The following is a 27660-nucleotide window of genomic DNA, read 5'->3' as shown; positions in this document are numbered from 1 at the left end:
TTATGGTTTTTCTTTTCTCATTTTTCCCCATCATTTGGGCCCACGTGGATGATATTGCTCCTCACAGAGCTACTAGTGTAGCGTAGGAGATTCCCCTGTTCTAAAAGCATGAGGAACCCACTCCCTAAAAATATAAAGGTACTATCAAAGTTTATATTTTGGGTAAATTATACGTCAACCCCTGATTTTCAAATGAAACTCAAATCACCCCCGGTATTAAACCCCAATATGACAAATTAGTCCATATCGTTAGTTTTATTAAGGGTGTGAAAACCAAATTAAAATCGAAAATCGAACTCGATACAAAGCCGAATTAATCGAATCGAGCTAAACCAAATTAATTTGGTTTGATTTTGATTTAGATGTATGATAAGTTAATTCAGTTCGATTCGATTTTGGTTTCATGTCCAAATCTGTTGATTTGAATCGAAATCGAACTGAATACTCATTTATTCTCAAATCCTATATCTTTTAATATTTTTTAAATAAATTATAATTAATAAAATAAATACAGTAAAGAAAACGGTATGCATCAAAATCAAAAACTTTAGTTACCTTTACTTTTAATTCTCTTGAAAATTCATGTAGTCTCAGTCATGAGAGAGAGATATGAAAACATGGGATGTCATGCCCCATGACTTTTCTCTTTTGCAATCAATCTCTGTCTCCAGTGTCAGGATCGTAGAAAGAACTAGTAGCCATGAAGGTGACCCCTCTTTCATGAAAGAAAAAAATATTGAGGTTCGGTCATGTAAGCGATGAGTTTCAAAATTTGTTCTGTCATTTTATGACTTTGTGTTCATCAAGACCATTCCATGAATGAAACGGATTTCATTTTCAGGTAAAAATCAGATCTGACTCTTGTACCGTCAAGCTTTGTTGCAGGTTTCCGGATTGAGATCCCAGCTTGCTGTTTGCAAGAACTACCACCTGGGTTTAATAGGGCTTGGGATTGCCACTCTGCATCTGAAATTTCAGGCCAAACAGAGGCCAGTCGTGGGAGTTCCCTCGATCTGAGTTGTTCTCCTTTTCGCTGGGTGTTGTTAGTGACTGAAGGTTGAAGAAGCAAGTCTTCTTTCCACGATTCTTAACCCCCTCTTAACCCCTTTACTTTATTCTTTAGTTTTCCCATTATGCCATCTCCTTTATTTCTTATGCCCTCTCCTTGTATGATTCTTAATCCTTCACTAAAAAAAGGTAGAATTGTGTTTTAAGACAGCTTTTGTATTTTTATTAAAGATGTACAAAGTCTATTTTGATCTTTTTCTTTATTAAACTAACACCGTGAGGTTTATGGATCTGTAAGTAAGGTTTTAAAAATCTTGGGATCTACAAGAAGTTTACTCTAAATTTAAATCCTTAAATTACCCTTAACATTCAAACATAGATTTTGAAAATTAGTATTGTAAATTTAATTCTAATGCTTTAGTATAAGGGTAAAATAGTCCTTTCATACCAATAACTAACAGCAGACTAACACTGTTAGAGGGGAACAGACGAGTATTTTAAAAAATCAGGGAGTGATTTGAGTTTCGTTTGAAAATCAGGGGATGATGTGTAATTTACCGTGCAATAAAAGAAAAAAAAATTGACAATGGTAAGAGATTTAGCTAAAAAGAAAAAGACAATGATTGGAGGTTATGATTTAGTATAACTAATGGTAACTTAATAATGAGATCAAATTAACTAGGGGTGTCAAAAAATGAGACTAACTTAATTGAACCGACTAGACTGAACATAAATCTAACATCTAATGTGAAGATCATTTAAGTAATTTGACTCTCCAAAAATGTATTTAAGCCTCATTTTATAAAATAGAATTATTACAGCAGGTTTCTCACATTGCTTATTTTGGTAATTACATGCACCAAAGATGGTCTTATAGCCATTTTGTTCAATTTGAATAATTTTCTCTTCTATTACCAAAAAATAAAATAAAATAAAAATTCCCTTCCCCCCTCCTTTGTGGTATTTTTTAACACCCTTAAAGGGGTATTTCGTTAGTTTCTCGGTTACCAATGAAATTGAATTAAATTTTATAAACAATTTATCTAAATAGCCAATATATGGAAGAACACCTATTTCTCTCACATGGAATGTTGGATGGAGTTGAGATTTTAACTTCATTACTCACATGTCAAGTTTCAGTCCAAAAGAAATGACCAAGTGCCAAAATAAAACGTGTAAAATCCAAGACTACCAAAAGGGTGCATGTCAATACAAGTGAATGTACATGCTTTAATTTGAGATTGACATTTAACATGTAGTCAACCATCCCCTATATGTCCAATGTTTGGAATTATCACATTAGCCCTCCATGTGGCACAACTAAATGTGTATTCTGTAAGTTCAGTAGTACATTGTGGAGCCCAAGATGGCATTTACCTTAATGCTTTAGCAAGAAATCCAACAATCTTTTGGATCAAAAGTTAGGTTAAATTAGCGAAAATCATTTCTATGTTTCCTTCACAATTCATTAACAAAAACACACTACATTATCATGAATAAATCTAGTCGAAGCTAAGTAAGCATTTGAATTTTGTAGACATATTGTCCATTTCACCATCTATCAATTTGGTAATTGTAGATATTTTCAAATTATTGACATCAGCTGTGAAGAAGAAGTTTGTTTAGGATATATGTGTTAGTACTCTACTATCACATGTTATATTTGAATATTCTAAGGTGCACTGGCGAGGATGGTGACCGTTCGAGCGCGTGCCTGAGGAGCAATGTGGCGCTTTAATGGTGCATTTTGCACTTCGCAATTTTGGTGCAAATACTATCTTAAGGATAGAACATGCTCATTCGACTCTCCATTTTTGTTGTCATTTTTCTACCAGTAATTTTTGCACATATGCACTTTCATGTGACAATATAAAACTTTAAGAAATGATTAAATATAATTTTGACATACGACAGTTGAAAATACATAGGTAAAATGACATTACATAGACTGTCAATTAGTTGAAATAGGTCCCAAAACGTGACACGGAGCCAATATGAGGGATGTACTACATAATAAATGGCCAATTTAACCGGAGCAAATTTAGGAAACAATCCCTTCACAGGACATGACAACATTTTCTCTGATGATTTATAATATAGTACTATACAGCCCAATATATTCTATATAATATAAATGACTTTGAATACCCCCTATATATTCTTGGGTAAAGTACACGTCACTCCCGATGCTCATTGCTTTTACTAAAAAATTGACTCGTTTCCATTCATCACTCAATATTTAATGTGAAAGATTCTATTTAGTAGAAGACCTATAGAACAATGATTTCCTAGACCATGCAGTCCACCGTAGAATCTATGGATTGTTCACCTAATTGTGTCATTGGAAAGATAATGTGGCAATTCTGACCATTGAATGATTAAATAATTGTTTGGATTGGTCATGCGCCAAATTTCATGCTAAAAAATTACGTCATATATTCTCCCACGTATTAGGATACATCTTGTTCGAAGTCATGAATTTTGCCATTTATCAAAATTCCATTTGGATTGAGACTTGAACTGTAGGCAAGGGATTAGGATCGTCTCCAGAGAGCAGGGAACGCCCAGGGCACTGCCAGCCGTTGGGCTATGCTGCACATATTCCTAGGCATACACCGAGATGTGTACAGGACAGCTCAACCGCTGGATGCCCCCTGGCAGCACCTTGGGCGCACGCCTCCTTGGAGACGAGTTAAATTCTTAGGCAAGAGACCTTAGACTCTAATTGTTCACAATAGTGCAGTCTCATCTGATTTGTCACATTACAGATATTTGTGTTGATCTAAAAATATCCTCTGGATTATGCAAATCACTATTTTTGTTTTATTGTTCATTACAAAACCATATGACAAATGGGAGTCCGACTTTGATTATAGAGATAAATTTAACCTCAAACATAACCATACGACTGCAAAATGATAGCTTTTCAATTTGATTTTAGAATTACTTGTAAGTGATGTTATTGTCTTTCATTTTCCTCTCTTCAGTGGACACGCCACATTGTTGCTATCCAAGTAGATGAAGCGAAAAAGATAACTATTATAAACTACTTTTGGGTAAAATCATGTCTAGAAAATGACAATCTTTTTTTGGGTAATTGTCTAGAAAATGACAATCATAACCTAAATGGTTGGCAATCCAAACTATTGATGTAACGGAATGGAAAGTTAGTCTCTCTTTGAGTTAAAGCTAATGCATATTTTGAATAATATTTTCCAAGAGTCGGGCTCAGGTGCCCCCTCTAGATCCCATGTGGGTGGTGTTCAGATCTCAAGGATCGTCTTCATACGTGAACCTAATCCACACTTTTTTTCAATCGGGAGCGTGGTTTATGTCAGTATTTCTTGAATTTATCTCTCTCCTCCATAATAGGGGAAGAGATGACATTTCAAAGGAGAGCAAAGAGATAGACACAAGGGAGCGCTGACGTAGACCATGCTTCTAGACAAAAAACGTTTTCCTATTTTAATCATGTAATGCATAAAATGAATCCCAAAATTAAGTGTTAAGTCCAACCGTCAAATTTGATAACTTATTTCAACCATGTTGCCTACATTGTATGAAAATTTTCCCTTGTTTTCCTTGGTATCAAAAATAGTTGTGATTTCCTGGTTTAAGTTTTAAAGATTGACATATATTGTTTCACATTTAGGGTTGTCGACTTGTCATGATGTTTTTAGTTCAATTGTTATGGTTTCATGTTATAGATTGGTGGTTTCCAAGAATCCCATGAAGTTATCCAGCAATTTATGATGTTGAATATTAGGGGTTGTGCATCATGGGTTGAGGGTAATTAGGTCTGTTTTGGGGGAAAAAGTTCTCTGAACTACCGGGGTACTCTACGGCCCCTTCACATAATTGTATGTTCACTTTGTCCTGAGAGAAGTATTTATATATTTTTGGGTAAGAGATCGATGTTTGATCATGTAACGTATGTACCAGTGTAGAGACCAATGAGTGTGTATAGGGGGATCTACCTGAATGAGATTTTTTATTTCATTGAGGGCTGAATAATAAATTCATGCGGTCCTATGTTTGGGCACAGTAACCACGCAACCATTAACATTCTTTTTCCCTCTATTTTTTCTCTCTTAAAAAATAAATTTAAAAATCATTGTGTGGAGACATAGGGTGTCCTTAGCAGCCCAGAGAACCCTTGCCCCCTCTTTTAATTATGGGTAAATCTTGTTATAGCCAAAGTGAAAAAGAAACTGTCTCCTTACTGTTTTTGCTCTTTAAATATAATACATGATTTTCTTTTTACTGAAGGCAAAAGCTTGTCGTTTCACATGTCAACTCAAAAAACGTATAAGATAAGGACAACTCTTGACAGTGACATAATGATTAAAATTTCTTCTTTATTCCTAACTAGGACACTCAAAAGAGAATTACAACTTTTAAGTTCATTTGGTAACAACGAAAAAAACATCCTTCAATTATTTTGGGATGCCAAATGGATTGAGGCCTAAATGTTCTTCATATTGGAATCCTCCACTGGAGAGAAGAGAGAGAAGGTTCCTTGTCCAGAAGAAGTAGCTGTGGGGAAAATTGGCCTTGATCTGAGGTTATTTTTATAGTATTCTACTGTATCTTATGTCCAACTTGCTGATACCGGTATCAATTACTAAGAGAAATGCAAAAATAATCAGAAAATTACTTTGCGATGGTCTGGACTATAGAGGACAAAGAGAAGTGGCGTAAGTTCAAGGAGGGAGTTTTCCTTCACCCAAGATCAGAATCCCTTGACCGAGAAGTTCGGATGATGTCTAGAGGATATTGGGAAACAATCAAGAAGTATTAACAACTTTGTACTATAGGGGCATAACATTTATAACTCTAGATAGATGTACTTTTCATGCACCCATGGTGCAGGAAAACTTTCTCCTAAGTTGAATCTTGATTGCCCAGTCTGATGAGACCTATGAGCAAGGCTTTCTTGGCAAAATGGCTGTGGAGGTTTAGTAATGAGTCTTTATTCCCCCTGCAAGTAAATAATTATCTGAAAATATGTGGTATATGCTGGTGGAACATCATGAAGTTTTACTCCAAATTCTTTTTCAAATGTTCTTTCCAGGTGGGAGGAGAGATCTAGAGGTAAGTAGTTGACTCAGGATGGAGCTCTTAGGTCCACTTCCCTCTCTTCTTTGATCTGGCTGGACATTATAATTTGTGTCTGATAATGAAAAGTGGATGGTTTGAGATGGAACAAATATCAGTTTCTGGAAGGATAAGTGGCTTGGAGGATTTTCCATTGTTGATTTATCGTTTATTGATAGTTCCTTCTTCACCAAATTGTCGGCCAAGGTAGCGGATTTTGAAGTAAATGGGGCTTCAAGTTTTCTGGTAGTTCAATCCAAGGTCATGAAAGAGATCTGTGATCTAACTTTGAAAGTGCTACTTCTAATTTCCCTTTCGGGGGATAGCCGAGTATCTTTAACATGCTTCTGAAGTGTTTCTTCTATCTGCCACAGCTGTTGTCATTGCTACTGAAGATGCAATGTCAATAATAAGTTTCTCCTTCTATCAAAAATAATAATAAGTTTCTCCTCAGAGTCACTGTCTCCCTTTATGTATGAGTCCTACATAAAAACTATTCAACATGATGTCTATCATAGTGAAAAATAAAAGCAGATTTATATACACTTATTGTTGACAATCCAACATCTAAATAGGAAGAACCAGCACCGACATTTAAAATAATTTATCAAAGAGAAACAATTATTAATGAAGCACATTTAACTTAGTGTGGAACAACATACAACATGTTTCAAAGATAAATGGAAGAACTAATTCTAATGCAGTTCAAAAGTAAGTGCAATTCAAATGTTGTTCGATTTGGTAAAAGTAATAAAGTGTAACCAACTCCTGAGAATTAAAGATTTTGATGGGCTCCAGATCCAGGGTCCATAAGACCCACCCAAAAGCTTCTCCTTCTCAACCCAAAACTTGCTAGTACAAGGATTCGTGAGTGTGATCTTGTGTAGCTTCATGCATAACAACAATTGAAAGAAGCCTTGCGAGTACATCTGGGTTTAGTAAACTTTTATTTAATTTTTTTTTTTATGCAGAATTAAAGATACCAAATTATGAGGAAAGAGACATATCTACATCATGAGTTTTAGAAACCCTTTTTCCCCTGTTCGAGCAGGAAAACTAAAATGTGTTGAAGGAACATAGTTTTCAGTTACAAAGATCAGGGGACTCGAGTACATTCACAGAAACAGCTTCTTGACATCATAATAAATTGAAATTGGACTCAAAGCTTATTCAACAGAGCCCATAACTATAGCAATCGTTAGCAAAGACTTGAATGAAACAGTAGCAACTTCCAAGTCCAGAAAGTCTGGACATGACTTTGATTAAATACAAAAAAGACAAGAATTCAATGAAGCTCTAGAGCAACTGTAGAGATAGTAACAACAAAACGAGTCAAACAGGCACTTACTGAAGTCTATAAACTAATTTTGGCCTAATTTTCTTTTTCCCCCACTCTATCTATTTGTTTATTATTATTTTAGTGGGGGGGCGGGTGGGGGTGAGGGTAGAGTGGGAACCCAAGGTATACTAGCTTCCAGATAACAATTTGAAGTCAGATACAGTTACTCAGGAGCTGATAGCATCCGGACACTGTAAAACTAAAAGGAACATGTATTTTGCAATAGAAGCATGGCATAAAATTCTAAGTAAATTTTATGATTACAAAACCCAACCCAGATAGAGTTGCAGTGGAAATTATTTACCATATCTATACATTCAGTTATGTAGCTAAAACTCTAAAGAACATATACACAATAACATTCATCGGGTCTAGGAGGAGGAGGAGGAGGAGGTGGTGGTGGAGAAAAAAATAAATAAAGAAAGAACACGCAACAAAGTTGAGTCCCCATAGATATGAAAGCACCACCAGAAAAGCTGTGGGGTATACCTGAAAGACTCGTACAGGAATGCCCAAACCGACATATAAAGGAAACTCAGAAGACCTGAAATCCTACCCACCTCCATTTTCCCTTGTTTTATGCCAACATTATTGCCTTCCCCTTTTGAGCTAACAAATCCTCAATCACAAATTCACAACAGGTTTCCTTCTCCATAGATGATTTGAAATATGATAGATGGGACAGATCTGTTTTTAACTTTAGTCTGATTTGGAAATAGTGCATTTGATATTGCCCCACGCGATATCTTTGCAGTTGGTATATTACTGCATTTCTATTATCCCCCTCGTTTTAGAGCTCCAATTCAGTAGTTTGTGAACTTAAGACTGTTGAAATTGAGTTGGTCGGATTTAAAAATTTGCTCACGATAACCGAGTTGGTTCCAACTCTTTGGGGGGGGGGGGGGATGTGTGTGTTGAAATTAATTATTAAAAGTATGGACTGTTAAACTGATCTGATCTTCCCCTTGTTTTTGGGGTCGTTTACAGATTGTACCATTTGAAACCAGGACTTAAGTATAGAATTCCATGCTATACATGAATGAAGTCATTGCATTGTTCTCAAGAAGTAACAAAGTTATTTTCTCAAGAAGTAAGCTAAGTTATTACAATGGGGAAAGGAGTGGGGAAGAGAAAAATGCATGATATTAAGCTCTTGTGGACACATTTGACTATTTGACTGAATCAGAACCATGGGAAGTATACCTAAATTAAACCACAGCAGCAGTGGAGTAATTCTTGCACTACAAATTTTACTCAAAAGGAAAAACTCATGCACTAGAAATCAGCTTAATCAGAAAAGGAGAAGATAAAGGGAAAATACAAATTCTGATTTATTTCTCAGCTTGATTAGATGAAGAAGTAGAAAGGAATGGATTCAAAGAAAGAATGTAACACTAAAATTAAGAAGGGAAAGACTGTATCAAAAGAAACATGCATAAAGTGAGACTATGATGCAAATACAAGTAAAATATTGGTAGCTTTCAGCAAACATGATCTACTCTATTCATGTTGTGCTTAAAGTGCTGCTCTATCTGCAGTCTGAGAATAGGTGATTGAGAGACCAAGACTCTGAAGCCAACCTCAGCCAATCTGATGTCTTTCAACCATTCTGATCTGCAAAACTCGAAACGCGGGGTAAAGTAACGAAGAAGAAGGATATTGATTATTGAAATGCGTCTCTCGCCTTGATAAATTTTGTTTTCTGGTAAAATGTTGCTTATCGATATGGCGTCTCTCCTTCTCTCTATTGAGCAGAGAAACAGGAAACCCTAAGTACAGAATGTGTCCGTTGCTTATTTGTTGGATGCTGACGGATCTATGTTCAAGCCACCCAGAAAAAATAGTTGAGAATCTATCATAAAGAAATGCAGTGAACAAATTTATGGAATCGTGATTAGAATCAAAGGAGGAGGATGATTTAAAGAAGAAGTAAAGGAAAGAGACAACAGTCGGGGGGGGACTAGGTTTTTTTCACTCATTGAACTCGATTCATTCTATTTAGATTCAAATCATCAAAATGCAAAAGATCTAGTACCTGATCAGATCGGAGTTGCTCAATTTTCAATCTTTCTCATACCTTCCGAGCTTGTCAGTGCCTTTAGGGAGAAACCAGCACCATGAGGTTGATCTACCTCAGAGCTTCCGGGCTTCTCAAAGAGAGAACCAGCGCGAGGTTGAAATTTCCATCGAAAAAATAACAGTGCCGCGAGGACGAGAATTCCATTGGTTTTGATTTTAAGTTCACTTTTAGTTGGGAAATAAAAATAGCAATATTAATCTACAAATGAAATTTATGCTCCATGTAAAATACATTTCCCTGCAAACCAAACACCTAAAATTTTTCCCCAGAAAGTAAGTTTTACATTACCTCAAAATATTTGCATTCCCCTTGCAACCAACAAAAGCCTAGGAGAGTCCTCTGAAGACTGGAAAACTGTTTCTTATCCAGACTGATTCTCGTAGTTTTCAACGTGTGGAAAATCTGCCATCACGGGGAGTTGGCTTGCAAGACTTGTTGTATCTTATTGTTGAGAAATTAAAGATACAGAAAACAGAAGAAAGGGGGAGCCTAGATCGTAAATGGAGACAACCACATTGCGAGGATGCTCGTGCAGCAGTCGAACACTAGTAAAATAATCATGGAGTCTAGGTTCAACATATTGGAATTTGGAAGCAGAGTCATAATCAATTTTAATTAAGTGTCCAAAATGATTACCACTTACCAGAATTGATCAATTCTGGTTGGTATTTTCAATAGGTGGCTTGTAGTTGAATCTTCTGGCTTAAAGAGCTTGCACAGTTTGGAAAAGTGCCAAGATAGTTGAAACACCCTTGCAGAGTATGTCCAACAATGCTGGAGGAACTCCTGCTACTGCCTGCCTTCAGTATTCTTTGCTGAAGCTTTCCCCTTTAAGAAAGAAGAGAATATGTTACTAAACAAATCATTGGTCTGATTACTAGTTTGTATGCAGCAAGCCAAAAGTTTTGACTGTAGCACATGTGAACTCCAAACAGACAGTTTCCTTAAAATAATTAAATGTTTTGTACTCGATGAAATTAACGGATCTAGTCTTGATTTACTGATGTGAATGTTCCTTTTGATGATGGAAAGGGGACAAAACTCCAAATTGACAGAATGATATGTTTGTTCCTTATTGAATCAAATAATGTTAGATTCAATAAATCTCTATTGCAAGTATGGGTAAGATTTGAGATTTCCATGCTTTACATGTTGAGCTATTCAGATGATGCGCGGGAGCTCGAATAGAGTGTGCAGCAGCTGGATGAGGTCATACCTTCTAGAGGACAACATGTGATACATACAAAATCATGTCATTTTTCTATGTTTGGAATATCTTATGGTTGCCTTACTGATGGTGGAGGCTGGAAAATTTCATTGCATACTCCAAATCATATCTTATGTTAGGTTATGTCAAAGTTCATTTACATCTGAGCTACCAGGACATGTACCTTGAATAGAAGGTACAGGAGAATTTTACACTTGATCGATTCAGAAAATAGAAAGAGAAAATACATGAAACTAGCATGGTCCCGTATAAGCATCATGGTAAGTTAAGATAAGAGAACTATATTCCTTGTAATTTTCAACATGGTCACTATAATATAGACAAGGTTAGGCGTCTCACTATAAATCCCTTGCATGCTTTTCATTAGCAGACTATAGATCATCGAAGTGTTGGATTTTATGTTATTTGAGTGCCAGTGAAAAATGAATTGCTATCGCAGTTCACTTGTACAGTGCTGCATCCTGGTGTTTTCCTCTCACCCTTCCTCCCTGAAACAGACCTTAACTTAGACGCCTCATCCCATCTCCCACATCCTGCATATATATTAGCCAAGAGCACATGATATTCTACATTATCAGGCTCTAGCTCAAGCAGTCTCCTAAATGCAAACTCAGCAACAGTAACGTTTCCTTTCACTCTGCATGCAGAGAGCAGGGCTCCCCATACATTTGCATCTGGCTCAACCTGCATTGTTTTGATAAGATTGCATGCCTCATCCACAAGGCCTGCTCGACCCAGAAGATCTACCATGCACGCATAGTGCTTTGATTTGGGTATCAATTTGTATGTTTGCACCATTGATGTGAAATACTCCCACCCTGCACGAACAAGGCCCGAATGACTACAAGCAGATAACACACTGACAAATGCAGTTTCATCAGGCACAAAACCATTATGCTTCATCTGCCCAAAAAGATCAAGTGCTTTAGAACCAAGCCCATGATGCCCATACGCTGCTATCAGAGTACTCCATGCTATCATATTTGGATTGTCAATCTCATTAAAGACCATTTGTGCAGCAGTTATGCTTCCACATTTTGCATACAAGTCTACCAAAGCTGTTCCAACCAACAGTTGGATTTGGGCCCCAACTCGAATGATGTAGGCGTGGATCATCTCTCCGCAGCCCAGTGAACCAAGTTGCGCGGAGGCTTGAAGAACGCTAGTTGCAATAATGAAATCTGGCTTAAGATGTGCCACTTTCATCATTTCATGAAATAGCAAAAGTGCTTCGTGGGCATATCCATTCTGGGAATATCCACTAACCATTGCAGTCCAAGAAATCAAACTCCTTTCAGGGATCCTGTCGAACAAACAACGGGCGGTCGCGACATCTCCACCTTTCGCATACATATCAAGGATCGCCGTCTCCACCTCCACGCAGAAATTCAAGCCTGATTTAATTACAAAAGCATGTATTGAACGATGACAAGCTGGAATAAGGCAAAGAATAGTAACCCAGTTGGGTTTCTCGTCCCCATATCTCATCTCTCTGAAAACACGCCGGGCCTCCATATGATTTCCTGAATCAACGTAACCAGATATCATGGAAGTCCAAGCAACGACATCCCGTTCCGGCATTGCATCGAAAATCTTACGTGCGATGTTGACCTCATCAAATTCAAAATACATTTCAATCAAAGCAGTTGCCACATAGAGATTACTCAACAACCCAGTTTGATTTGCTAGACTGTGCATTCTCTTTCCTTCTTCAAGGGAATGTAGAAAAGCAAAGGCCTTTATCACAAAGGGGAGAGTGTAACTATCAGGTTCAACTCTTTCCTCTTCCATCCGCCTGTACAATTGGGTGATCTCCAACCACAATCCATTCCCGCTACAAGCCCGTATAATTGCGTTCCAGAGGAAAACGGTCTTCTTGGGGACCGATTCAAAAACCAGGTGCGCGGCATGGATGTTTCCTGTCTTGGCGTAAGATTTGACGAGATGGGTTGCGCAGAAACTGTTTCGAGAAGATCCTTCAATAAGGACACGGGCATGAACTTGCTCGATCGCGCGGATTCCTGAGTGGCATTGAAGAATGCGAATGTAGGAGTTGCATACATGTGCATCTGTCATATAAAGACGACGAACATGGGTAAACGATGGTTTTGATGGTGGGAGTGTGGATCGTAGCAGATTGAGAAACCAAGCTCTTCCGGTGATCTGTAGAAGCATAAGAAGCAGAAAGCTTGTATTCACCTCTTCAGTTACGAGTAGCTCATGCAAACCAATAATTCAAAGACGTTAACCTGGAATTAACCCCTCTGAATCAGGGTTTAATTGCAATCCTACTGCGGGTTTGAGCCTAATCGGTCCTGCACAACTGAAAGCCAAGATCGTGACTGACCACTTAGGGAGATGGTCTGCAAACCCAAAACATTGACCGATAGCTAAGCTGTGTATTGGTAAGCGGGCATTAGTCGTTTTTTGAGTCTTTCATGAGTTTGACGGCGAAAAACAAGCCGGCATGAGAGGGTAAACTGCTCGACAAGCAGAAAGCCGATAGAAGGCCAAAGTTGGACCGACCAAAAGAAATTTGATTTTTGATCCATCGGAACAAATTAAAAGGTGCCGAGGGTCAGGGCTAATGGTCAATTGGTCCGGTTGTTTAACGGTTCTGGCCCTAAGAAGTCAGGACCAGATCCGGACCAATAAGTTAACAGGTTCCAAACTTGCGATCCGGGTCCATTAGCTAATGGGTGGGCCGGTTCCGATTCCAATTCCTAATCGATTCTAACCAATCCAAACTTACAAAAAAAAATAAAATCTTAAATTTTCATTTTCTCTTTGATTGACGGTGGAAGAAGCAAGAACAGGGAAGAGGGCCATGGGGCTTCTTCTTCTTCTTCTTTCTCCTCTTGCAACCCCTTTCCTGCAACTCCACCCCACCCTGCTCTTTTAACCTTGTATGAAACACAAGCTCTGAGTCTAAGATGAATGGTGAGACACAAAGAGAGAGGATAATGCTTGCTTGCTTGATGTTGCAAAGTTGCAGAGGTTTAAGAAGTGAGGCAAAGAAAAGAAAGAGAGGAGAGGGGGATTAGAGAAATACATGCAAAAGGAGAAGTTGGTAGCACTTCACGTCCTGCAAAAGCGTCTTATGTTCCTCCACACCTCTGTAACCAGCCACCGTATTCAATGGCTCTTCCGTTAGTAATGATCGACCCAAGTTTGATGCTGCTTTAGGTGGAAATCGTTAGGGCGGTCCAAGGTCTGATTTGGGATGACCTGGCTACGGTGGCATTAACTTTGATGCCTATGAAGATATTCCGATGGAGACCAGTGGGGATAATATGCCACCATGGAGTTCTCTGTTATTCTTCTTTCTCCGATATTTATTTCCTCTGTTTTCACTTTCCCTTACTTCCACCCGCTAGATTTTTTGGTCCAAAACGAAGTAAGATCCGCTGCAACAACAAAATGGAAGCTGATTTGGTAGCTCAGAAGTTATTTTGTGGAGCACTTATCAAACTTCTTGCTTTGAATTGCTTCGCAACATTCGTGTCCTTTGAATCAGCCAAGCTCGTGAGTTCTGAAGGTATATACTATGTAGAGAAATTTCGATTTCTTTCCTTCTTTAACTTGAACTTACATTGAATACTTATGTATGTTTAACACTAAACATCAAAATGAACAGTTTAATGGAATCCTAGGTCAATAGGTCACTTACAATTTCTTGTTTCACTTTCTTACTGTGGGTGATGATGAGTTGCTGCAAGTAATCATCGCCGAAGAAAAAATCACCGGAGTTGATTGTCGACAGCTGGAGTTGGAGTAGCTGATGGCCGTCCACGGTGGTTGTGCTCTCCTACGGTGCCTCAACGCTCTCCAGTGGGAAGAGAAATGTGGAAGATGATAGATTTCTTAGTAATTTTTAGGAAAATTTACTAAAAGGGTAAAATTGACATTGTCACTTTGGATGGTAACTCTTACTAAGAGGGTAAAATCGTCATTTTATCTTGGGTGTAACCTTGCTTAACGTCAAGGGGAAGATTGCCATTTTGACAAAATTTAGGGTGTTCTTGTCATTTCGAATAATTATAGGGGGTGTCCGTGAAATTTTCCCTTAAGAAAAAGGTAAAGAGAATGCTACCCGATCAGGTAGCGCACGCCGCCCTGGTTATATATAGGTTTTGGAGCAGCAACTCTTAGAGATGGGACTCAAAATTTAATAAAAAGTTAATACGTTATCCATGTATGTATTGGTGTGACAAATCAGCCTTCCCCTCGACTCAAAATGGTTTTGAATCTATATTTTTCAAAAACAAATTGGTCTCCCTAATTTTCAAGGGTAGATACCATAGCACATTACAATGTGGCAACAATAGGACGTGAAATCCCAACTAGGGTTTAAAAATCCAGAATCGGTATTTGGATCGGTCCAAGCTGATTCCAATATGGATTGGGCCGAATCGATATATTTAAGAAATATATGGTTTTCTGTACAGAATCGGCAAGAACCGGATTGGAGGGAAATCAGGATTGGCCTGAATCCGATCCGGTTTTTTAAACCCTGATCCCAGCTCATGTTGGGATGGGTTTAGGGCTGATAACCGATTAACCTATTCTTCAGGAAAACAAACCCCAAGCCTATCTCTTGTAATCCTTATCTCACTTCACCTCCTTATCTATTGTAATCTTCTCTTGTAATCAGCCATTGTAACAAACTTTGATTATAAAAGTAATAGAAAACACAGCAAACAATGACGGAGATAATAAAACAAATATTCTATTTTTCTTAAGAGCTGAGATTTTCATTGCAAGACCGGCACAGCCCAGTCCTTATGTAGGCCCGGTAGAAAAACTCCAATTGGGGAAACATTTCTGGTTGTTCGGTGTTGGGGTAGGCTATAAATCGAAGAATCCCATTGGGGGAAGATATACTGAATTTTATATTTTACATCTTTCCATTTGATTCAGGCTCTCAACTCTAGGTTTCATGTGTTTAGTTTTAGGCTTTGAACACTTTAAGCTCTTGTCTCATTCTATTTCTTTTGCTTGATTAAACCCCAAATGAGTTTGAAAATTGGACCCATCAGGTCTGCAGGCCTTGGAGTTGCATAATTGCATAGTAAGGTAGTTTACAGACGGCATGAATCCTAGAAAGGGATTCATGAAAAATTACTGTACAATTTTTCTGTTTTACAAATAAAATCATGGATACCAATAATTTCTCAAGAAATTCCATGGTTCCCTTTGTCCCCTTCGTTAATTCACATGGATTTTAATGGTGAAGTTGAACAAAGTCCACTGCTCAAATCCTTGGATTTCTTAGGGCGAAACTTTTTAGGTTCAGTCGTCTGGTCTTACAAGGATGAATCCATATTGAGACCTGTGTTCTAGGATCACTTCGATGGTCGGTGGCAATGTTGGAGAGACAATTCGATTAGGTTTTAGAAGAAGGAGAAGAGATAGTGAAGGGGTGAAGAGGGTTTCAGTTGCAGGTTAGGGTTCTTCAAGAATAAAAATAAGGGAAACAATTTGGGGACGATGAGGGCAATTGGGTCAATTGTGTCAACATTTTAGAAAAATATGGGGTGCAAAATTTCACAAAACTGATGGGTATTTTTGTAATTACGTGATACCTCAGGAGAGGTACATGAAAATTTTTCATAACAAAGATTACAATTTTCTTTTCGCTATCCTTAGTTACAACAAGACTTTTCCTTTTTAAGAATAAATCAGTATGTTTCATCAAATTACAACCATGAGAATGTAGTCTGTTATTTTGTTCAAATATCTTGCGAGAAGTCTCATTTCTTAACACACAAATTTGACCACCTCCTACAAAATAAAAATATAAAAAATCACACAATAGCAAAGTTTTCCATTCTCCTATTGTCAAATTTGAGGATCCAGATCTTCTACGGCACGGGCTGCCCGTTCTACCGTGTTGCGTAGACACAAGGCTGCACGCATTGACCGCCTTACCCCTACCCGAGCATCTTGCCCGAGAGGGGGTAAGGTGATCATTGCGCTTGGTCCTGTGTCTGCGTAGCACAGGCAAGACAGGACAATGTGCTGTAGAAGATTTGTGTTGCAAATTTGACCTAAGAAGTCCCATTTCTTTGGCCTAATACTCTGCTTGTCAAAATTGAATAGTCTGCTAACATTTCAAGGGTTCTAGGGGAGTTCTGATCAGGTAGTTGGAACAGATCATTCATATTCTACAGTTGAATTGGAGTAGTTCTCAGCCCGAGGATTGGAATTCAACATGCATTTTTGGATCGTTTATCCCCCGAGCTGTTTTGTTATCTAAGAAGGCAATTATTTTTTATGTTTGTTAAACTCTAGTATTAGTATTGGCTAGAGAGAAAATCTTGTAATCTATTACTGATTATAGAAAAATTTTTTACATGGACAAGGTCCCATGGTTTTTCCCTTTCATCTTAGAAGGGCTTTTCACGTTTAAACTAATGTGTATTTATACATTTGGATTGATTTGTTTCAGTGTATTATTATTTTATAAAGAATTATTTATTGTCGGGTATCTCAACTAACTTGCACACCATGGGAAATGAGATTGTTTTTTTCCAACAATTTTCCTACCCCAATCTCCACCCACACGATTAGGGGTGTCTAAAAAACCCGAACAGGGCTGGGTCGGGTCAGTGAAAAAGCAATGGCCAAATTGGGTTTGATATTTGCATGGCCCTGGCAGGGCCGGACTGGGCCTGGGTTGAGGCCTCAACCCTGGTAGGGCCAACCCGACACTATATTATATAGTATATATTTATACAATATATAGAGGTCGTTCTTTGATGTAATGGTCAAAGTTGTTCTATTGTGACCAAGTGGTCATGGGTTCCCTGGTGATACCCCTACACACAATGCCATTGCTAGGCTATCTGCCCACTAAGGTCAGAGACATCATTGTATTGAGTTGTTAGTGAGAACAAACTCTTAGTCCGACGTCCACTCTCAGGCCCAAGCACTATACATAGTCTATGGACCATCACGAGTGGGCACAAGTAGTGGATCATCCGCCATGTCTCACCCAGCCCAGGTTTATTAGCCTTAGAGGGCAGGCCTTGATGCAATGGTAAGGTTGCTCCATTGTGACCAAGTGGTCACAAGCTGGAAACCAGTCTCTCTATAGGGGTAAGGCTGCATAAATTATGACCCTGCCCAGAACATTCGTTTACTTCAGAATTTCTAGTAGATTAGCCCACCAAACTGATATTCTCATTCATATCAAATCCCAAAAGGCTAAACATCTATATGAAAGCAAACATCAAGAACCAACAACTCTCTCTCACTCAACACCTAAAACATTCATGGGATTTATTAGTAGTTACTAATCACAAATACTAACTGAGGTATTCACCCACAGTTAATGGTTTCAAAAAAACCCGACCAGTCTTTACTTTCCTGACAAACAATCGATAACCACCAACGAACCATATGCTAGAATGTCGACACCCAACCGATAGTCGAAAGGCCCAATTCATCTGCCCGCAAAACTTGTTCAGATTAAGGTTGCATTTGTTATGCATTCTTGGAATGCATTTTAGGTTGATTTCGCATTCTCGAATAACAAAAATAGTTGTTTTATTGTTCAAGAATGCAAAATTGGCGTAGAATACATTCCAAGAATACATACCAAACACAACCTAAATTTTCTGAGCCTTGTGGATCTTTAAATCGATATATTTTAGCTCTTCCCCACCTTCATGCGAATATCCGTTATTTATTTAAGAAAATTCACTAATGCTAATTGTAGCTTGACACTTTGAACCATAGTCGGAAAACCAAGTTTTCAAACTCGACTCATCTTTTTAGAAAAAACTGGTGATTTGGTCTTGTCAAACTTGGTCAAAGCAATTTTTTTTTTAAAAAAAAATTTTAATGTAATAAATATGTATAAATTAGTAAAAACAAAAAAAAAATATAGGAGAACCAGGAAAAAAAAAAATCAAGAAATCACGTATCAATGAATTTTGAGTTTACACCATTCAATCAAAGAAGGGAATCAAGGAGTTGACAATTTCTTACTAATTTAGAATACGGATTTATTATTTTACTCAATTCAGCTTCTAAGTGAACTAACTTTATAATTTTTAAAAAACGATCAAACTCGTCGAGTTTGTCACGATTAGTCTTATTTGCCTTGAACGATTTATGACTCAGTCTCGTCATTTTTTTATCTTGCTCTAGTCTACACTACTCTTGATCAATTTTCCAAAATTTTGATTCAATTCAAGTAACTCGCCCAGTCAAAACCCTATTGTCCAAGTACTTGACCAAATTAAATAATTAAAGAAAAAGAGAAGTTTTAATTTTTTTTTATTATAACATATCGTATCTCAGTATGTTTATCAAATTAAAAAAAAAAGAGAATCACAGTATACCTAGACGAGGGCTAACTTTCAGATGGGCTACTTTTTAGAGAGAGAGAAAAAAACATGAGGGATACGAAATCAGCTGTATGTGAAATTAAAAGAAAAGGTTTCCATCCACGTCAGCGATCTATGTGAACCTCCTACCATTAAATATCGACGCTCCAATTGTAAGCCATTTTGGCGTTCCCCAACCGTTGATGTTTCTCCCAATACGCAATTCTCCTTTTTCACTAGATTTTATCTCCAAGCCCCAAACCCCCTTTTCTAATCTCTTCGGATCGTTTTCTTCATCTTCCCTAAAACTATTCTTTCTCGACTCTATTTCTCTATCTCTGCCTTTCTTTCTCTTTCTGATTTCTATCCTTCTATCTTCTATTCAAATAATATGTTTGTGGACTTGTTTGTTGTCCCGTGGATCTTATTTTCACCACGGGAGAGGTGAGTCCACTGTTGCTTGCTAGTTCTGTAGGAGCTTCTTCTTTTGCTGTTACTGAGTTTTGGGTGAGAAGTTCTTCGTCTTGGATCTAATCTTGGTGTGTCTCAAATTTGGAAAAGAAAAGTATTTGGTTGTCATGCCGATGATATACTGCAAACATTTGCTGATGAGGAAATAGTTTTTTTTTTTTTTTTTTTTTCTTTTTCCCGTTAACCAATATTTTTAGGTTACATCCAAAAAAATGAGATTCGTGTTGAGAATGGCTCCATTGAAATGTTGCAAATATTGCATTATATTTGGAATACTTGGAATCGTCCAAATGGGCTTGGGTGGTATCCGGAAAGGATCCACATCCTCTACTTCCACTATATGTACTTCCATCCTACTTCCCTCGTTTCTCAATCCACCACCTGTTTTTTTGAGCATCCAACGACTGGGATTCAATGAATTTAAAAGTTTTTTGAATTTCCCTTTAGCCCTATTTGAACCCCTATAAACCCTACTCAACCCAACACTATAAACCTTATTCAACCCAACTCAACCCTATCAAACCAAACCAAAGTCCATTTTCAAAACCCTAACTTAAAATCATCTACATTGTTTTGTTCAAGTTCAAAACCTTCTTCCGAAACGAAGAGAAGAACCGCCATTGCTGCTCTCTTCTCCCATCAAATTGCCGTTCCATGAACCAAGAAGATCAATGGGGAAGAAGGTGAGTTTTGAATGACCTTTCTTCCCAAATCCAACACAAACTACTGTTGCTCTGCTTTCAGACCTTTCTTCTTGTTCCTCTTCTTCTTCTGACAAACTCATAAGCAACGAATATCGAATAGGGCTCAAGTGAAATTAGAGAGTTGGGTTGCTAGCCACTTTGTTTACTGCTACCACACATCTTCAGGAATCAGGAACAAATCAAAAGCATTCAAATAACGAAATCTAAAATTTAAAGAAAAGGAAAATAAATTTATTGTTGCTATGACATTGATGACATCAATCGAAATTCCAAATAGAAAAAAAATCTATTAATCGCACCTCTTCTTCCCTTTCCTTCCACTTTGTACATCGCTTTCTTGCCCTAAACCACATTCTTTTCCCTTCTCGTCTCATCCGAATAAGAAAAAAAAATCGAGAGATATACAACATAGGTCAAAGAAAATCTCAAATTACAATCTCGGATCACACCCAAACAAATCCTTCTTCAACAATTTTAATACATTAGATAACAATCAAGTAGATAATAATTAACAATGAAAACCAAACAAATGAAAGAAGAATAGGTCAAAAGACTCAGAGCCTCAATCCCAATTCTCAATCTCGGAGTAGATATCAGTAGAAAGTGATCGAGATCGGAAGCGAGAGAGAGACAGAAAAAGTCTTTTGATCTACGTCACGAGATCCATCCTCCTCTATTCCTCTGAGAAAGAGAGATTAGAAGAATAATCCGAAGACGAGACCAGTTAGGGAAGCGAATACGGTAGGAACGAATACGGCCGCGTCAGAAGCAGGAGTCGGTGCCGGAGCTTCAGCTGCTGCTACATTCTGAACCGCCGACATGGCCAAGACCATGAGGATCACAACGGCGAAGAGTCTCATCTTCAATGCCTCCATTTTTGTCTCTTCTTCTTCAATGGACTTTGGTTTGGTTTGATCGATATGAACCGGTTGGGTTGGGTTGGTTTGAGTGGGTTTATAGTGGTTCAGATAGGGAGTGAAATTCAAAAAATTTTAAATTCATTGAATCCCAGTCGTTGGATGCTCAAAAAGACAGGTGGCAAGCTGAGAAGCGAGGGAAGTAAGATGGAAGTACATTTACTGAAAGTAGAGGATGTGGATCCATCAGGAAATGCTCTTATGAGCATTTGGGATGCAGCTATTCTATCTTGGTTTTCGTTCGTGGAAAATCCCAGTCTCTAAACCAGCAGAATAAATGTATTGTGTCACAGTTCAAAAGATTCGGTTAACCTTTTGGGATTGGTGTATAAAACGTGTGACTATTTTCATAAAAAAAAAAAAGATTCTGAAAAACTCGAGTTGAATTGAGTATACTTTTATCTAGAGATGTGAATGTCCTTTTTTGAAAGATGATGAAGGGTTAGAGTTTATTGTTTCAATGATATGTTATGGAATTGATGTTTTGTTTTTTTTGATAAATGTTGTGGAATTGATGTTGATGTCTATTTTTTACTTAGATATTAATGGATGATTGAAGAGTCTTTGTTGTAGCGTTGCATGATTCAAGTTTGAGTTTTCCTCAATGAAAATATTTTTTGTAATTATCAATCTGAATATTTGTAATATTGGTGTTAATTATTTTTTCCTAACTCATATTTCTTAGGTAAATACTACATTGTTGAATTTGTATGGGTCTCTAACACCATTTAAAAGGGAGAAATCATCTATAAGAATATAGAGAAGAGGGAAGACAATGTAGAACCACAAAAGAGTTAATCAATCAAAGACATTCTTCCCTATGAAATGTCTAAGTTTTGGGGCATTAAAAAATCATTTTGAGACTAAGATCGATGTCCCCTGTTTTTGCTGTCGTTTGGTAGGGCTAGATGCTCCAGCTCTCGCCACGGCTAGACAGAATCCTTTTCCTTCATTAACGAAACCAAAAAATAATAAGAATTAATAAATAATTAAAAATAAAAAATTGGTAACCGTTGAATAAAAAATAAGAACGGATTGAAGAGAGAGTGTGTGTAATTGAGAGAGCAAATGAGAGACCAAATAAGAATGGAAGTTTGAATGAAAATTAAAAAGAAAATAATAAACAATCAAAAAATAAAAAATATCAATTGCTTTTAACTAAAAACAAAGGAAGGGATTGAAGAGAGAGAGAGAGAGAGAGAAATTGGGATTGCAAATGAGAGAGACCAGCCCTTGAATCCACTCCAACACATGTTGCAGATGTAGTGACCTCACTGGGAGATCCCACTAGGATTTGGCTCTCCTCTAGTCATGGCAGGAGTTGGAGGGTTCAGCCCAGTAAAACAAGGGTGGTTTTGATCATTTCATAGGTGGGATTCAAGTGGCCCCGCTATGAGATGATCAAATCCCCACTTTTTTTTGGGTGTTTCTACTGGGTTGGACTCTCCAACTCCTGCTACAATTGGAGGAGAGCCAAATTGATCCTAACTACTCCTGGAGAGTTCCAAATCTCCTTCTCTCTCTCTAAATTCGAAAACGTGGGAAAAACCATCTTTCTTTCACTATGGGGTTGTGTTGTTTTGTTTTACTTCTTACCCAAAAAAAAAAGTTGTTTTGCTTTGCTTTATTGATTACACAAGGACCACTACCTCAGTCGGAGAACATTCATACGATGCACAGTCATCATACCTTCTCTCTCTAAGACGTGGGAAAAACCATATTTCCTCAAACATGGAGTTGTAGTTGGCCCTGAACATAGTTAGGTGATTTTCTGCATGCATGCAACTGGAAGTGGAACGAGGTGTCAATTTGGAATTGAAATTGTGTATCGAAATCGAAACCGCCTGTGTAAAACTGTATCAAATTGCACCGTAGCAAAAATGATATGGTACGATACGGTATAGTCAAACAGTATTGATCATGATATGGTATAATATCGGTATTAGATATAATACCATCGATATATATCGAAACCGTACCGTTATACCAAAATGATACCGAAACCGTACCGTATTGGGGGTATTTGTAAAACCAAATCCTAAATCCCTAATTCCTTAACGGCTTAACCTTTCACAGTTTCACGCTTTCGACTTTCAGAGTTTCAGTCTCACACTCTCACAGTAATGGTGGAGTAACCTAGTTTCCCACTTCCCTCTCCCATTTACGGCTTCGCCCTTCCTGGCTAAGCTTCGTTGGGAGTTGCGACGCCCAGAGCAGCACTCCGGCAGAGCGGCCAGAGCCTCCTCGAGTCTTGACTGAGCAGTGACTCCAGACGAGATCTCTTCAGACTCCAGACGAGTTGCGACGCCCAGAGCAGCACTCCGACAAGATCTCTTCAGACTGTTCAGAGTTCAGATTCCTCTCTGGTTCTCTGCTACTGGATTTCTAGATTCTCAGGTAAATCACTAAATCATCATTAATTTCCGAAATTTATTTTCAGGTTTGTTTCACAGTAACTTTCGTGAACCCATCCCCATAACCTCTCCCTGTCTCTCTTTCTCTCTCTTTCTTTCACCGTCTCACTCATCAATCATCTTCATATAAGCTTAAGATTTTGAATTTTACTGTTTTCTGTCTGTAAATCGTTTTCTTTACTTTTAATATTTGAGATGGGTAATGGGTTTGCTTCTCCTCTACCCCTATTGTTGTTCTATAAGGTTGGTTGAATACATTAATACGAGTTTGGAGGAAGAAGAAGACATTTCTGATATTCTGATTCTTGTTTTTTTATCTGTGTTTTCGTTTTATCTTCATATGGATTTTTCAGAAATGGAAGGTTCATACGGATGTATTCTACATCAATGGAGTCTTGAAGCTTGAGGGACTATTAAGAATTTTTTTTATTTTATTTGAATGGGTCTTTTTTCTCCTCTTTTTCTTTTCCGTTTTCCTATTCTCCATCCTGTTTTGTAAATCATTTTCATACCGTATCATAACGGTACAGTTGCGATATTAAAAATAAGATTTTTAAACGATATGATACGATATCAATATTAAGTATATCGTATCAAAATCATATCGTATTATCAAAACCGTACCGATTGTGGAACCTTTATTGTGATAATCTTATAAACTTCAGAGCAAACTCTAAAACTGAGTTGCGTGCTAAGCGTGAATTTGATTGCAAAAGTGCCATTGGATGGATGCCTCGCCTACTTCGGGATCAGACTTGTTTTGTACTGCATGTCAATATGTGACTACGTGTGTGCAGGTGGTTCAGGAGAATTGAATTCTTGAATTTTTAATGAAAAAATATTGGTCCTTGCCAACCGTATACATCACATTTTGTCACATGGAGATGTTCTCTTTTTTTCTTTTTTCTAGGGTAACACATGGAGATGTTCCTGACAATGATGAAATAGACATTTTTTGGAAAAATTTACATTCTCTCCCTTGTAATATGCCCGAATTATACATTCCTTGCCCCCACTTTTCTCAATTACACCCATATCTCCTATAGTTTACAATAAATTATTAATATACCCATACCGTTAAGTTAAACCGTGACGTGCTAAGTCATATTTTATTTAATCCCCAATCTAACCCTGGGATCATATAATACCCAAAATACCCTTTCTTTTTTGTTTCTTCTTCCTCTTGCAACCCCACCCGCCTCCACCTCTCTGCACCTTGAGTGACCAAACATTGCCACCCTCACCACCGGTATCTTAGCTTCCACCCCTCTACACCTTGAGTGACTAAATTAATTCTGATTTTGTCACCAATTTCTCTGGCAGCAATGCCTTTGAAGGGCAATAACGGTAAGCCTCCTTGCGTCTATAGGTCTAGTCTGTCATGAAATTTGGGTTTTGAGATTTGCATTTCTTGGCTTCTTGCCATGGATTCTGTGACATGATCGAGCACTTTGAACGCCTTATCTCAACTCTGCCCATTGCTCTTAGCTTCGTTGCTATGTCTACCACTTCGAGAAGCCTCATTTCTTGTCTTAGGCTTCTCTCATTTGCTCCGACAACAACAATAATTAGCAGTAGTTATCAAAATTCAGGAGATTCTCTGCTCAGCCCATGATTATCGAGGATGATAACGATTTCGATAGTGGAGGGTTGAGATTCATTGAAGCCAAATTGGGAGTTATGAATCCTGATTCGAAGAGCGAGGACCGGTGCAATCGTTGTTAAATGTGAGATGACGGCGGCTTGGGACAAGTGGGGAGCTAGGTTTCCAATCTCGGTCCTCTGGTTGGACGACAACATTGTATCGCAGGTGAAGACGATCGAGAAGGAAGAAATCACAGCATTACAGGTTGGGTGCGGACAGAAAAAATGCAAAACATTTGACGAAACCTGAATTGGGTCCCCGCTTCAGAGCTCGAGGAAGGAGTTCCATTGAAGAGGAAGTTGAGGATGTTACAGAGTTGGAACCTTTAGTTGCTGATCTTGGGGAAATAGATCAATTCATGGCTGGAGATTAACGAGTCTGTGTACTCAATATTCACACATGAGCTCATCTTTTTTCTTTCCCCCTCAATTGGATCAGCTAGCATGTTGTCTTTCTCAGATTATAGGCAGTGGAGTGGGCTTGTGATCAAAGCACCAACAATAAATGTTGGTAATTCAAGTCATCCATTCTAACATGGAGTCCGATGATGAATCTTCACTTACGTGAGTGTATGTGAACGACTCACAGAAAATCAAAAAAAAAAAAATTATTCTCACAGATTGGATTCTATTTGAACGACTGTGTGAGTCAGTCACGTACACTCATGTACGTGAACATTCCCCGCTCACTCTAATATGGGTAGGGAATTGAAGAAAGGAGATGGAGCCAGAGCTTGTAAATTTATTCTTAATTTTACTTTACCTGTTGTTTGATTGTTCGGCAAAACCAGAATGGATACAGGTGGTGGTAGTGAGGTCAGCCATGTCGTCGATGATGGGACCGGAGGGATTGTAGGAAGAAGAAGAAAATAGTGTAAGGGTAAAATAATCTTTTGTAAACTATATCTAACAGCAGGTTAACACCGTCAGTCAGAAAAGGGCCGGGTGTAATTGGATAAAATTGAGGAGAGGAATGTGTAATTAGGCTAGTAAAAAGGAAGGGATTTAATTTTTCCTATTTTAAATTATTCTTTGAAGTCTCTCTTTTAGTCAATTGTCGATTTCAACCGGGCATCCAATAATCGGGTTAAACGGACTTTAAACAGGCTACTGATACGTTTATCTCTAAATGGGCTATAAAGAGCTATGAATAGGCTTTAAATGGGTTGTAAACATGTCGGGTTGAGTAAATGGATTCTAAACATGTTTTAAACATGTTGGGTTGAGTCGGGCTATTAATCAGTCTTTCCTTATTGGGAGCCCGTTGGGTAGGACCCTTGCAACGGGAACAATCGCATGTTAGTAAAACAAGGGAAAACGAATGCCACCCGGTCATGTGCTGTGGCGTGTATTTGTGCTCAAACAAGGTCAGGTGCAAAATGACTGGCACACCCCTACCTTTCAATGGGGGTGGGGCGGTCATTTGGTGTCTAGCCATGTCTCGGTGCAGGTACACGCCACAACACACGACCAGTTCTTTTTTCCAAAAAATATTTATCGAATTGCCATTATCTATTTTTATTTAAGGTTGATGTTCTTTGAGCCACAGCACAGGCTTCGCCCAAACATATGGGAGTGGCATTTCCACCATTCAGGGGCGTGGAGTGGTCATTTTGCCTACACCCCCCATGCGTTTGGGTGCAGCATGTGGCCCAGCACAAAGAACATTTTCATTCCGTTGACATTGGGCATGGCCACTAGTCTTTCCCTTCCTGACAAACAACCGATAGCCACCAAAAACCATGTGCCAAATTGCCGAAGACTAACCGAGAATCGAAAGGCCCGATTCATCTGCCTGTGAAACATATTCAGATTAAGTTTTCAAAGCCTTGTGCATCTTTGAATCGATCTAGTTCAACTCTTCCCCATCATGTCAAACATCCGTTATTTATTTAAGAAAATTTACTAATGCTAATTACACTTTGACCAAATTAAATAACTAATGAAAGAGAGAAGTTTTTAATTTTTATTTTATAACATATCGTATCTCAGATTCTCAGTATACGAGGGCTAGTTCTGACTTTTTCTTTTGATAAATGGAGCTTTATTATGGAAAACGTGAAAGCTCAAGGCTGAAGTATTGTTGATCTTTGTAATACTTCAAACATTTTTCTGGTAATACTTCAGACGTCAGATGGGCTACTTTAGAGAGAGATAACAAAATGAGGGATAACTTTATGGTAATTCGTGTATACCCAAAAGGAAATTAAAAGAAGGGGGTTTTCCATTCATGTCAGCAATCTATGTGAAACACCTGCCATTAAATATCGGCGCTCCAATTATAAGCCATTTTGGCGTTCTCCAACCGTTGATCTTTTTCATAATACTGATCCCTTTTTTAATGTCACTCACTATAGAGAGATCAGAACCTAGAATCAACATGTTGTCTACATATAAGCAAATAATCGCGACCTTGTTTCAC

At 38.0% G+C, this 27660-nt stretch overlaps 2 long non-coding RNA genes across 2 annotated transcripts in view; one reads left to right on the top strand and one right to left on the bottom strand.

The window, feature by feature from the left end:
• Positions 1-1596: 1596 nt before the first annotated feature.
• LOC122661432 lies at positions 1597-20960 on the bottom strand. Its single transcript, XR_006332884.1, has 3 exons — positions 20672-20960; positions 5835-5842; positions 1597-1610 (listed from the first exon to the last, which is right to left on the bottom strand). It is a non-coding gene; the product is annotated as an uncharacterized LOC122661432 (long non-coding RNA).
• Positions 20961-21007: 47 nt separating this feature from the next.
• LOC122661433 overlaps positions 21008-27660 on the top strand; it is a 30615-nt gene continuing 23962 nt past the window's right edge. Inside the window, exon 1 of the long non-coding RNA XR_006332885.1 lies at positions 21008-21142. This is a non-coding gene — a long non-coding RNA (uncharacterized LOC122661433). The remainder of the gene's footprint in view (positions 21143-27660) is intronic.

This window comes from Telopea speciosissima, chromosome 5 (assembly GCF_018873765.1).
Source record: "Telopea speciosissima isolate NSW1024214 ecotype Mountain lineage chromosome 5, Tspe_v1, whole genome shotgun sequence".
NCBI classification, from domain to species: domain Eukaryota; kingdom Viridiplantae; phylum Streptophyta; class Magnoliopsida; order Proteales; family Proteaceae; genus Telopea; species Telopea speciosissima.
This window is presented reverse-complemented; position numbering and strand designations above follow the sequence as displayed.